General features: G+C 35.5%; 1 protein-coding gene and 1 pseudogene across 2 annotated transcripts in view; one reads left to right on the top strand and one right to left on the bottom strand.

Annotated features, from left to right (window-relative positions):
* The window catches only part of LOC145234083 (sodium channel and clathrin linker 1-like), a 59,343-nt pseudogene that overhangs the window by 15,650 nt on the left and 31,419 nt on the right, over nt 1-12,274 (top strand). The window lies entirely within an intron of this gene.
* Nucleotides 1-12,274, bottom strand: part of LOC145234046 (uncharacterized) — a 78,076-nt gene that overhangs the window by 2,977 nt on the left and 62,825 nt on the right. The window lies entirely within an intron of this gene.

Below are 12,274 nucleotides of genomic sequence, written 5' to 3' on the forward strand. Positions count from 1 at the left end.
TAACTTTGTTTCGCACAACGAGTACCATTGACCTGTAGTAATCTCTCAGGGTGCACACGCCAAACGACTGTTTGACCTTTTGACACCGTTTTCAATAGCACGCCGTCCTTAGTGTTCAACAACACCGTTTAACCTAATTTATACATGCCTTGAGAATTGATTCCTAAATTGATTGTCAAAAAACGCTCTGTTATGACAAAAGAAAGTACTGAACTGTGTTAGTAACAGACATGGGGTCATTCGTATTCGTCATTCGTATTCGAATGTATTCGAATACAGGTTTTGCCACCTTCGTGCTGTATTCGAATGATTTTGGATTTCGTTTGACAGTTCATGAATACAATTCGAATACTTGATGTTAACTTTTGTATCAACAATTCACGAATACAAAAGCTTGAGTAAATTCATTCGAATGCAATTCGAATTGTTGCGGGTATTTGCCAACCTAAGAATCTGAAATCTGAAAAATTTGCCACCTTGCGATGACAAGTGTGCCACCTAGCGGTAGACTGTGTAGACCTCTCTGTTAGCACCTCTTGTGCCTACTAAACTCGCAATATCAACTAAATGCTGGTTAGCCTAAGGCCCTGTGAAGCCCTTACTCTTGCTGTAAGTAACGAACGTTATAGTCACGATTCGATCGTGTTCATGTAACACTTTTTAACACTCGGCACAGTTGTTTCTAACAATGGTTGCCTCTTAATCATATTGTGAATTATCTTCACTTGTATGAGTGTGACGTAACAAAGCTATTATAAAATCCATTGTAACGTCATACGCGCAGTTGGACGCCAAGTGGCCTGGATTGGCATGCATTGTTTATTGAGATATGTGACGAGCATCAATGCGTTACGCACATTAAACAAAATAGCGCACATTGCTATTCACAGTTTTGTCTGAAATTACAAGATTTAATACTAAAACAGCCGGTCAAAATTTCTTGAGGGGAGTGCCATGGCACCTTGTCGAATAGCTACCTCAAAAAGTACGTAAGTATTCATGAATACGAATACATGCTTGGGTTTATTCGAATAGTATTCGAATTACATGTCGTTGTTTTTTGGTCAACTATTCATGAATACGAATACTAGACTCGCATTATTCGAATACAATTCGAATAGCTGGACTTTAAAAAGTGCGTAAGTATTCATGAATACGAATACATGCTTGGGTTTATTCGAATAGTATTCGAATTACATGTCGTTGTTTTTCGGTCAACTATTCATGAATACAAATACTGGACTCGTTTTATTCGAATACTATTCGAATTGCTGTCACTCAAAAATTACCAAAGTATTCATGAATTCGAATACAGTCATGGAGGTATTCGTAAAGTATTCGAATGCAGCACGTGTGTATTCGACCCCATGTCTGGTTAGTAATACCTACTAGTTGACCTTAAGTAACCCGTGGTTATGCGGCGGCCAATCTGACAACGAGCATTTAAAAAAACATTTATCTTGCAAAAAACTAAGTTTATTTTTTCATCTTTAGTTTGATTACCAAACTTTTGCTTGACATAAACGAAACCGAAGCACGCTTATTAGGTTTAAATCACGTCATAGGTGTGAAACCTTTGCCTAAACTGAAAATGTTAGTGATAACTAAACAAAACGACACAGCATTGCTGTGCAAAAAACAGCTGATTTCTAATCACCGAAACGACGTCTCGTAAAACGTCTGTCCGACGTCAAGCTGAGCCTTCCTGCTATCGTAAACCAGTGAGTTACTCTCTTGGGACTGCCTACAGTGTCTTTCTTGACCAAACAAGCGTTGGACACATTTACGTTTTGGGGGCCTGTGGGTGAACCGCTGGGTCATTCGGGGTCAAACTTCTGGAGGATCAAGATCAGATTAATAACTAACAGATGTCCAAATTTGAATAAATTTGAAGCACTCTTTCTTTACCACACGAGCGATAAAAACGAAGGTTTAAAAATTTACGTTTCGGGGGCCTGGGGGTGAACCGCTGGGTAATTCGGGGTCAAACTTTTGGAGTATCAAATTTGGATTAATAACTAACATATGTCCAAATTTGAATAAATTTGAAGCACTCTTTCTTTACCACATGAGCGATGAAAACCAGCGTTAAAAATTTTATGTTTCAGGGGCCTGGGGGTGAACCGCTGGGTAATTCGGGGTCAAACTTCAGGAGGATCAAATTTGGATTAATATGTAACATCTGTCCAAATTTTAATAAATTTGAAGCACTCTTTCTTGAACAAACGCGTCTCACAAACCAGCGTTAGACAGAAAAAAGAAAAAAAGAAAAAAGAAGAAAAAAAATACGGACAAAAACAATATGTGTCCCCTTCATAGAAGGGGACCCATAGATATTCTGTTTTAAATGAAAAAGGGTGTGCTTAGAAATCATCCAAAGACTAAAATACATTCGTACCTTTCAATGCATATTTACGCACGTTGGTTTTCATGTATTCGATAAGCTTATCGTGAAACATTGCTGCCTTGTCTGCAAAAATATGGGAAAAAATGTTAGAACTGTTACCAGCAAAAAAAAAACGGGGACGCAAATACGAATTGTGTCTGATAGGCAGGGGCACGTGTACGTGGACACTAATAAATTCCACATAAACCAAGTGGAAGTTTCATGGCATTGTGGGGCAGGTCGCACATACGATTTATATGTATTTCCGTTTCTGCTATCGTCGGTAAATCGTGCACCACAATTTTAAGCTAGGCCTACCATACGTCCTCTTTTTGGAGGACATTTCCTCCTCTTTAACAAAAAACAGGTTTCCTCCGAGGACTAGAAAAAGTACCAAAATGTCCTCCTTTTTAAAGAATTTCTGATTTACAAACTACATAAGTGACAATTATGCCTTTACAAACAGCCAAATATTAATCTTCAGCTTATTTTTGTAATGAATACAGGTGGATTTAAAACAAGGTTATTTTAGTGTGGTGATGTGATAAACGTGAAACTTTATCCGAATTATAATTCAATACCGTCTAATTTCTAAGGCCTTAATTTTGGGGGGCCCTTTACTATTTTAGTAAAGTGTAACAAAGATGGGGATATGATAGAGCACATGCATGGTGTCAGTATAATGCAAAACTGGTAGAAATTCTATGGCAGTGTGCGAAAGTACGATTTTCGTTATTTTATATCTGTTAAAACCTTTGGTGACTTGCAAAGCTAAAATTGCGTGTTAGGTTTGTGTTGACTGACCTTGCAACAGTGTTTGACTCCAGCATTTGCCCGCGTACATGTTTAGGTTGTAAAAAGCTTGCCGGATTGTGCTTTGCCGTGCAACAGTTCAGTTTTATGCACATGTTATAAAAAATTTATTACTTCATTTAGCTGTACACGGCAAAGTTCGTTCCGCTAAATTTTAACCACACAAACGTAACTTGTAGTGATATTATAACGAAGATTTTTATTTACTTGCAAGCATGGAAACAAAGGGACTTCGTAGACGACTTTGTGGTTGTTTTTGTGATCTCATTACCCCAAGGTTAGAAAAGTGTAGTCATTGCAGAGTTGCAAATCAAGCTAGGTTTTTAGGGTCAGGTTCAGGATTAAGTTTTAATGAAACAGGTTTGATTCGGGCCTGACTTCAGACCCGCCATCATCCATGACACAAATTCACCAAGTTTCTGGCCTAATTGTGGCTTTATTTTTTTTAAGAAAAAAAATGGGTAAGGGCCATACTTCAAGGCCGGTCAGAACAAGTCATTGTTGGAAATGTGCTTGCAAAGCAAAACTAAATTTTAACTACAAAATAACAAACATTAAAAAAAAAGCATCACCCATTTTTTCACTCTTCGAACCACTAGCTCCCCCAAGCAGACTTACAGATGCACCATCTGTCAAAATAAAATCAGAGGGGTTAATTTAACTTTGCGGTCACCCATTTTCTGTTTCATGTTTATATTCATCAAAAAACTTGCTAATTATTCCACAAATGTAGAATTTGTTAAGCTTCAACTTAACCTTTCCAACATAAACCTCAGGTTGCCAGATTTGGAAAGAAAAAAAGTAACAAATCTGTAGGACTAATGAGCGGGTCAAAAACAAACTCAGTTCTTTGGAGGGATGTGAAGGTCAGGACCGATATTTAGGAGGTGACACTGACAAAAAAGATTAAAAACTATTGGCCTGACAAGTTAATTGGTGGAGATGATTAGTAAAAAGCAATCAATACTCTGCTATGACATTTTGCAAGACCATTTTTTGCAATTTGGAAAAAAAGCAATAGTTTACACACTGTCCACATTCTGTTAATTAAGGTAGCAATGTAGGTGATTCAGATATAATGGCAAACACAATACACTCATGTTCACATAAAAATCCTCTTGTAAATGTTTTCTCATGTGCTTTGTACTGTATATCAAACAATCTATGCCCATGTTTAGTTGTTCATACCTTGCATGTTTGCAGGTCTTGCTGAGAGCTGTTCTGACGACACGGCAGGTTTGCATGATGGTTGTACATCTGTTAAAGATATAAAATTACTACAGACCACTGAAAAACATCACTACTATTTGACATTGAACTAAGTAAATGAAAAATGAAAAGTGATGTTTACAGTACATTAAACAATTCCACTTTAAAGCTGGACAATGCACCTCTACTGCCTTTGTCACCCAGCAAAAGACCACATAAAAATCGTCGAACCATCGACCAATGACCTCCTTTAGCCACCTCAGGAATGATATCGTTGAATTCTTTATCTGGCATGAACTCGCAGATGTATTTGGCTGAAAAAATCTCCTGTAACGTTTGATGTAAAAAGTAAAAAAGCTGGTCGCCATCAAATAGTTGCTGATTCGGAAAGCCAATTTTACGAGCAAAGGCTATGATGACATTCTGGACAACAGAGACATCAAGTTCACCAAGATTTTTGTGGGTGAAAACAACTCTTTCCTCCTGCATGCCTTCATAAGCCATTTTACCAAGTGGTTTCCATAACTCATTTATATCAATGTTGCGTGCATGTTCGGAGTACCTCAGTTGCTCTAAGACAGTTTGGAAAACCTCTGTGACTGTTTTTACGTTGTTTGGACCCTTACCTAAAATAGCAAAAACAATAAATTGCAGTAACAAAGGATTATGACAAAGACAGAAGAGTTGTGGGGCTTTGGTTGATACCATTTTCCACAATTCATCAGCCTTGTCCCCTGCCAAAGCACGAAACAGCTTTTCCATGTCATCACTTGAAAGGTCATCAACATGAATTGTGACATCTGGACGAAGCTCTGATGGGATTTTAAGTATTTTGTGGGGTCGTGATGTAAACAATAGTAAAGAATCTTTGAAAAACTTCTTGCAACAAAGATTTGCTAGTAGCTGATCAATTGGCATGGCTGTTTCATAATCTACATTAGTAGGTTTCAGGTTTTCAAGTGAGATTGTGGTTTGGTCAAACCCGTCAAACACAAAAACACACTTATCTTCGTTTTCTACCATCCATTGAAATGCATTTTCTTTTGTTTCTTTATCCAACTTGGGACAGAGAAAGTCAACAAACAGTTTTTTGCATGTTAGAGGTTCCCTATAGTTTAGGTCCATGAACCGAAGAAGAAACACGACAGATTTAGGTCCATGAACCAAAGAAGAAACATGATAATTTTCTTGACTTTTTGCCAGTTGTTTAGAAAGAGTAGTTTTTCCTGAACCAGGTGGGCCAACTAATGTGATGAATTTTTTACGGGTAGTAAGATTTAATAAAGTATCAAAGGAAACAGGCTGTTGATGAAAAGTAGAACCAAATTTCTGTTTAGTAGATGGAATGAATTTCTCCTTCTCCACAGGACCCTCTCCTTCATAGGCCTTGTACTCATGCATTCCTGGATGTACGTCAGGTAGTTGGTTTGGTTTTAATGTCTTATCATAAAGCACCACGCTTTCTCCTAAGCTCCTCATGTGCTCTTCCTGGTGCTTTGTGATGGCAGCAACTGAAATTTAATGCAGGTGATAAGCAAAAACAGAAAAATTGAATAACATCAAATCATTTTTTGGACCAAAGTGTGAGCAAATATAGGCATAATGCAGAAAAAGAAGATAAAAATGCAAAAAAACAATGCGGGTTCCATTCTGGAAAGGATAAAAGTCTGAGATTTTTCTTCAACAATAAAATATCCTAAATATCAAAAAAGCAGCATTCCAATATGTTGCCAATTTATATATATTCCAACTTATTTGAAGGGTTAACCCCTTACACAAGTAGCCATATTTGCAAGGGATATGCATTTGTAACCTATATTTACTAGGCAATTACCCACATAATTAATTCTGCAACAGAAAATTGATCCCTACACATGTGTCCATGCAAAGTGGTAATCATGTTTATCTATTAAAAAACACATACCATTTAAAGCAGGGAATAAATTGTTAATTTGACTCAACCTTTGTTTACATTACAAGATCAGCAACACACACAAACCTGTTTTAGTTTGCATTTCTGACATTTTTCACTTTAAGTTTGAATTAAAATTAAAAAACCAAAAACAATACTGACGAATCCCGTTAAACACACACCTAAATTGCCAAGCTTATATGTACACTGAAACTGTGAGTTTTGGAACTGCAAAAAGTAGTGAAGGGTTGTAGGGGCAAAAACACAAATAGGCGTAAAAAAGTGAAAATTCGCTGTTCTACAAATGTGACTTTGTTCACTACATTCCCATTCCCATTTGTTTAATTAACCTGAAGTTACTCAGAAGTTACCCGAGGAAGATTTGTATAAAGTGCAAGAAGTGAAAAATAATGGAAAGTATGTTGTTAAAGCAGGAGAGAAATAAAAAATCCTGCTTCTTATGCTGTAAAAGCGTTAAAATCGCCCAACAAGAACATTTGTTGCATATGCAAGAGTGGGCCATCTTGTAGGACAGGCACATTTTACGAAAAGGGAATCTAGTGTGACGAACGACGCAGGGTCAGGCCTAGCGGTTGTTACAAAAAGATTTAACTGACGCTGATTGTTTGCCGCTCTCCTTAAGTATATTTTGAATATTTGATAAGTGAAGACAGTCACCACCCTGTTACACTGGATGGTTCCTGAAGTTTGCTATGACATTACACTTACTTGTTTACTGACAAATTATGATTTAATCTAAATTCATACAAAGCTTTTTCGAATCTAAACTACATGGGTGGCTTAGCACATTTTGCCATCGCACATACACTATGACCTATTTTAAAAACTTAATACATTTCCTACACTGATTTTCTAATCCCATATTATTCACTGTTTACAGACATAACATTTCACCTATTTTATATATCTTTCATTTTAAAGAAATGATGGAGTAAACGGTTGGACCATATGATAAAACAGAACAATTGACACCTTTAAAGGCAAATTCTACAAGCTGTAAAATTCCAACCAATTTGGCTTTAGTTAAATGTATTTACCTATGTTAGGGGCCAGAGGGGGAAATTGTGGGGCTATCAACATTCAACGACTCAAAATAACATGTTCTAGAAACCGTCCACATTTTATTTAACTCAAAACAATTCACTGATTTTGAGGGGCTAGTGGGGTAAATGTCAAAGCTACAGAGTAAAACACAACAATCGATGAATCAAAATAGCATATTCTGAATGCTGTTCAAACTTCATTAAATTCAGACATTGATTAAAAAATATTAAGGCAAACAACTTATGATCATTCAACAGTTGTTTTGAGCTAAATATGATGTCAATCATTTAATGCAGTGAAATGAAAATTGCAGTGAAAAAAAAAAGGGTCACAAAGTAAAGTTGACACCACCTAGCATGGAGTAAACAAAAATTATTTCTACAAATAAAATAATAAAGTGTTGGGTGATAAACTGACATATTAAGAAATGTCATATGAAAAAGTGTTGGGAGATCAAAAGTCGGCCAACTGAATAAAAATTGTGGTCAAATACCAGGTTTAAAGGTTCTTTTGAGGCTGAAACAGAATAGCAACAACACAGAAATACTGTTTACCTTTTGTTTCCTTAGTAGGGGGTTGCTTTCCTGGGGCATTGTAATCTAAAAAATAAAATTCTGTATGAATTAGAATATATAAGTTGACTAAAACATTGTAATAGTTTTTGAGAGGGCCATATCAAAGTAGTAAACAAAATTTAAATCGGCTTTCGTTTAAACTGTGAAAAAAAGGTAATATCCCACATTAGCATGAAATTCCAACGACCCTAACTTGGTACAATAAAAAAATTTAATCATCATATTCCTTTATTTTTATTCTACTTTTTTTAATTTTGCCACTTTTAAGTCACAAATATTGTGGCACACCCTCAAAACTATACGTAGTGAGCATTAGCAAACAGCATAAAATAAAAAAAAATGTTTTACTCATTTTTGGCTGACATGGCAACTACAGGGTTACAAATTCAAATAAACACATGACATGTTTTTTACTACATCATCTGTTAAAGGTTTATCTAATTCATGAATCATTTATGTAAATTGGTATGGATAAGCTGTAGAAAAAAAGAGAGTAATATATAATGTATTAATTTATGGGTTTTATCCATAATAAAAACAGCTGGCAAGTTTCATGTTGTGCTTGCTTTGTTCAAACGTTTGGGATTTATTTACAGGGCTAGCTTGGAGCATTTTTGTTAAATGATGGACACCCTTTACACAAACTGATATTAAATTTATTCACATCATATCAAATGCCAGCAACTTTTCTTTGATATTATTTGATGTTATATTTTATTTAATGCTTTGGGTAACTGGTGGGGTAAAGGGTAACTGGTGGGGTAAAGAAAGTTCTATATTTATCCCCTGCAAAATGCTAAAATTCACAAATATTATCTTCTAAACTGTGTGGACAAACCCAAAGGGAAATAAAATAGCCACAATTATTAGCAACATGTAATTCTTTTTAAATACTAGACATGGTCCTGTTCATACAGTCAATAGACCAAACAGTGTAAAAAGAGACATGCTTTATTATTCAAACAATTCGACAAATGCTCAAGCCATCATCAGTGTTATGACGAGTTACATCAATTGCACCTATTTATAACCCATTGAGTCACTTATAAAACTGATGAAAAAGGCCGAAACAATCGTCTCGTAAAAATGATAGTTTAATGATGATATCACTGATGACGGCAAAACATCAATGATGACGGCATGAGCATTTGCCGAAACTTTAAATAATAAAGCATGTTGCTTTTTACGCCTAAAGTATAAGACATGTACTTACAGTTATAAGTCGGATGTACATCCCCTAGAACTCCAACCATAGCATTATCAACTTTTGCATCTTTCATATCAATCACCTGCTTCTTTCTGCTTTGGTCTGGGTATAACAAATAAATCAAGTTCAGAAATGGCAGTTGTTTAAATCTAATACTGTTTAATTGTTTGCCATTGTCACTTGTCAAATTTACCCTGTTTTCATATCTCATGATTTTCATCTTTGTGCAATATTACATATCCAACGAAAGTCCTTACCTTCACCAGCTTGTACAGCAGTTAATGTTTGAGAAGTTGTCGGTGGGATTTTAGTAAAAGTTTGAACATCCTGAGAATAACAATATTCTGGTAACTTGATTACATTAAAAACGACCAAATAATTTGGTAAATCCACAGTTAGTCATACAAGCCATTCAGCCACTGAATCATATTTCCTTTTTCAAAACAAAGAGACATTTTTTTGCTATTCATTGAAAAAAGTGTGACTATGTATTCACAACATACATCCAGAAATAAATGAACAGCTAAATTGAATTATGAACAAGTATTGCTCTTCCAGCAGTTTTAATTACAAATAATCAAGATTTCAACGTTCTATACAAGACTGTACTGGTTTTGGTTGATTGTACTGGTTCTGGTTAATTATTTCATAATTTTTTTTCACTTTGCACTGATGTACCTTAGGCTGTTTTGTCACTTTTTTTGACATTGTCGAAAAAGGAAACCAATTAGTTTCGTATAAAGCTTGATGGAAGTGGAAAGATGTTGGTTTGGTTGGAAACTGCTTGACTTGTAATTTCAGTTACAGTCAGGTTTAAATAGGTTCAATAGCCTTACTACCTGTACTCCTGCAAGCAAAATAAATTCAATCTTACTTTAAAACTTTAATTACCCTTGACTTTAACCATAATGTGTGATTTCATCGAGTCCCTATCTCTTTTATAATATTATTGTTTCTGCAATATTTCAAACTTTTTAAATTTCAATATTTTTGAATAGTTTACAAATGTCACCACTACATGCATTTAGACCAACCATTAATGATTCTAAAATCATCAGGCTGATTATCCTACCATTTGAATCAAATCAAATGTCACATGTAACTATCTGTGAAAGTTTTATCCAAATCCATCAAACATTTCATGGGAAGGAAAAAAACAAATTAGAATCAAAATGTGTCCCCTTTAGGAGGGGAGGGGGTCATAGTTTATACATTCAGTGTACTGAAAAAAGAACAAATTTTAATTACACACTAGTTAAAATGATAACCTTTATGCAACACTGTCTGTATTTTGCTTTATGGGTGAAAGTTATAAGGTCTGGCAACAAACTTTCTCAGAAAAAAATGATATCATTTTCACTATGTTAGGTAACTTGCTAAACGCAAGTTGCAAAAACTGATACAGGTTTAAAATTTAGGTTTCTTAAATACGTACAGCTCAAGCATATTTCATTTGTTGTGTCAAATATTTACATGACCTTAGTTCTGCTGCCACAACAAAATGCCAAAAAATTTGGACTGCAGAAGGTCAGAAACAATTTTGTTATTATGTATTAACATTTAGTGGAACAAAAAACACAAACCAAAAGTAGATTTAAAAACACATTAAACTTTACACAGTATAAAATGGTGTGATATACAAAAGTGGAAAATAATTAATTTAGATTTAAAATACAACTTTTTATAGCAACCTACCTTTCACAAAAAAACAACTCTTAGTTACAAACCTACTGATAATTATTTATTTAGACAGGGTATGTTAATTAATGGGGTCTAGTGTACAATTGTACGTACATAAGTTAATGACGTCACAGAATTATGAAATTACGTCACAACATAGTTTAGGTCATATGTATCAGCGTTTTTTGATGCCATTCAATCAGACATAAAGGTCAATTTGGCGAACTCATCCTGTGCAATAATCAAGTAAAGCAAGATGTATGGCAGGCTATAATACATTTTAATGTTCCGGCACCACTCATGTATATGACGGACAAACAGCTACAACAGCTACTATGATTACGAAGTTAAAAAATCGCCCTTCTGTTCTGTCGTCGGCCGCCGTCAACAAACCGCCAAACTGGTGGACAAAACGTCTGACTGTCCTGCCTGATTTTCGCCGCAGTGTTTCACAAACTATTTTTCTGACTGGCCCTAGGCCTAAACCCAGTGGTTTCCAATCGCATTTAACCCAAAAAAATACTGAATATTTCGGGGCGTTGCCCCATAACAAAAATCAAAGCTCCAACAATGTATTTCATGTGTTTGATATTAACTGACAAATGTTATGTGAAGTTATAAATACCTGTCAATGATTGTTGTGTTGCAACTTTGTTTCTTTACTGTAATAATCGCAAAGAGATGTTTTGTTAAACCGAAATAGCCAAAAATACCGTTATAAACGAAATAGCGAAAAATGCCGTTATAAACAAAACAGAAATAAAGAGTTATAGCGAAATAAAGAGTTTGCCAGAACGAATACCATTATTTCTTTCCGTATTAAACACTGCTTAAGAGTGGTACACGTCCGCAGAAAGGTTGGGAATCACTGCCCTAACCCAATCGACAATCACCCATCTGTGTTGTAGTCAGGCCTTCTCTTTCGCAGTCCGCAGTAGAGGAATTTTGGACATGTCAAAAATACGGGAAGATGGAAATATGAAAATCGAGGTTGAAAAAACGGTAGAGACCGAAATACAGCACAGACGGGAAAAGTGCTAAACTAAACGACGCATCTACAACACGCCGGTAAACTGGACAAGATGAAAGGTTATATATAGTTCTTAACTTCTTGGTAGAGCTTCTAATAAAAGCAGGGAGTCGAACCTCTTGTCATATGGGTTCAGGTTCGGTTCGGGTTCACTTGCTTTTTTTAAGTGTTTAGGTTCGGTTCAGGTTTTTAAAAATGTATATTTTCGGGTTTGGGTTTTGCTCCGATTCGTTTGCGGTTTTCAAACCAGTTCAAATTTTTATCCGTTTTAATTTAATTCTACCCATCATCTACATGGCCTTATCAAACACCAAAATTTTTTTGTCTGTGTGCTGTTAGTTTTGACACGCCCTATAAGTGTTATCTCGTGCATAGGCGCAAAGTTTTACAAAAATGC

Source organism: Phallusia mammillata, chromosome 1 (genome assembly GCF_965637545.1).
Source record: "Phallusia mammillata chromosome 1, kaPhaMamm4.hap1.1, whole genome shotgun sequence".
NCBI classification, from domain to species: domain Eukaryota; kingdom Metazoa; phylum Chordata; class Ascidiacea; order Phlebobranchia; family Ascidiidae; genus Phallusia; species Phallusia mammillata.